The sequence below is a fragment of the Aplysia californica genome, unplaced genomic scaffold (assembly GCF_000002075.1).
Source record: "Aplysia californica isolate F4 #8 unplaced genomic scaffold, AplCal3.0 scaffold00232, whole genome shotgun sequence".
NCBI lineage: Eukaryota > Metazoa > Mollusca > Gastropoda > Aplysiida > Aplysiidae > Aplysia > Aplysia californica.
Genome location: NW_004797502.1, coordinates 583,706 through 585,743, shown reverse-complemented (window position 1 = coordinate 585,743; position 2,038 = coordinate 583,706). Strand labels below are relative to the sequence as shown.

Below are 2,038 nucleotides of genomic sequence, written 5' to 3'. Positions count from 1 at the left end.
ACCCCCCCCCCCCCCCCCCACACACACACCAAAACAAAATATATTAGCTCAAGTTAGTTGGTAAAAAAAGGTCATGTTCTAGACCTAAAATAGTCAGAATGTTCTCACAATTTAATGGCAAAATCTGCTTTCCACTGACTCTGCAAATTAAATGCGGAGCAAACATCTTGATGTGACTAGATCTATAGTCATACACACTTAAGCTTGAGCTCTATCGGACAGATTTTTATAAATTTTAGCTCATTCTTCTCATTAGTCACTACTATTACTATTATCTAGATGGGTTTTTTTTTCTTTTTAAAAATAAGATCAGTGCCTGATTAAACAATGACGAATACCTTCTTTATTTAACAAATGATATACGATACCAAACCATAACAAAGATAGTACAAGACAAGATGGGCCACTCAGGAAGTATGCTCTTTGCTTCAGATGGCGCTGCAGTCTGTTTTGAAGCTCTCTTTCGTTTTTCCAGAAGAAGAATAGGAATAGCACCTCCTTGCGTGCGCAGATCGACTGCTGTTCATCAGCAGTTCGGGTACGTTCAGTGCGGAGTTTTAGGTTTTTAAAATTTTAATGACCTCTCGCCCTTCATTCTAAAGTCAAATTAAACGAAGAAAACCATCTCCTTTTCCTCCGGAAGAGGTTTTTTGTCAGCGTAACCATTTTTAAAAAGCGTTCTTCCGAAATTTATCCCAAAACTTGCTAGTTTCACTTTGATTTTTTAAAAACTCAAGTAGGGTAACTCTGTTCGCAAAGAGTGCGCTTTTGTGAAGAGGGCGCCACCAAATTTTGAGGACACTTTTTTAATTGGCTCAAAGAGAGAAGTGGCCCATCTTGTTATGTACTATCATTGACCATAATCAGATAAGAGGAGGGATGAGGAGTTTTGGATATTGCGTCCGACTGCCCTCTAATAGATCCGGTTTAAATCTAGTTGTCCCAACTACCCTTTTCCAATCCAGTGTAGGAAAGCACATGTTGTCTTAATCTTATCTGTATGTTTGTTCGTGTTTGTGTGCGTTTGTTATATATATATATATAATATGCATGTGTATATATGTTTATTTTTATCATTTCAATATAATTGTCAATCATCATGAGAGAGTGCTGAGTGAATAACCGCTTTAATAATAGTTTAAGGACCACCCTACACTTGCTACAGTTCTGTTAAGTTTTTGTCCCACTTTAAAAGACCAAGGGTACTACTATTTTATTTTAACAAGTAAAACCATTGAGGGAGGGCTGCACGTTGTGTAGAGGAAAAACAAAGGAAACACAACTGTGCTCAATAATTCATAACCCAAGACATCGTTAGCAATGGGATAAAGCTGGTCTTGACTCTCTTTTGTTCTCTGTTCATGTGTGGAGGCCTAGGTTATTTTAAATGAAGACCCTTCTCTTCATTCATTACACATTAAGCTAGTAACGGCACTCCCTTAGAATTATACAATCATTGTCTCAAATTCAACGCTTTTTCACCGTTTCTTGAAATAACTGATTTTTTTTCAATAGGATTTCATCGTAAGATTTACTCTCATGTCCGTTTCCTAATTTTCTATTGTTAGGATAACTTTTTACGTATTCTGTCACTTCTTCTTCATTCTTAAAATACTAGTATGATGCACCGTGTTGCATGGCTAGTCAAATTGCGAATCATAACTGAAAGTTCTTAAATAATGAAAGAGTCCTTATCAGATAGTCTCCCCCCCCCCCCCCCTTTTATTTCGTCTGTATCAATCAGTCAGTCGATCATCTCTCTCTCTCTCTCTCTCTCTCTCTCTCTCTCTCTCTCTCTCTCTCTCTCTCTCTCTCTCTCTCTCTCTCTCTCTCTCTCCCTTTCTCTCTTTCTCTCTCCCTCCCTCCCACTCTCTCTCGCTCTATTTCTCTCTCCCACTCTCTCTCTCTCTCTTCTACTCTCTCTCTTTCTCTCTCTTTCTCTTTCTTGTACTTTTCTTCTCTCCTTCTTCCCTTCTCCAAGCCCGCCTCACCACCTTTAACTCAGCCCCACCCCCTACACCACCCTTTTGGGGTCTTT

The 2,038-nt window shown here is 38.9% G+C and overlaps 1 protein-coding gene across 1 annotated transcript in view; it reads right to left on the bottom strand.

Annotated features, from left to right (window-relative positions):
* Positions 1-2,038, bottom strand: part of LOC101848974 (transient receptor potential cation channel subfamily M member-like 2) — a gene marked incomplete in the record, with an annotated part of 84,953 nt that overhangs the window by 61,600 nt on the left and 21,315 nt on the right.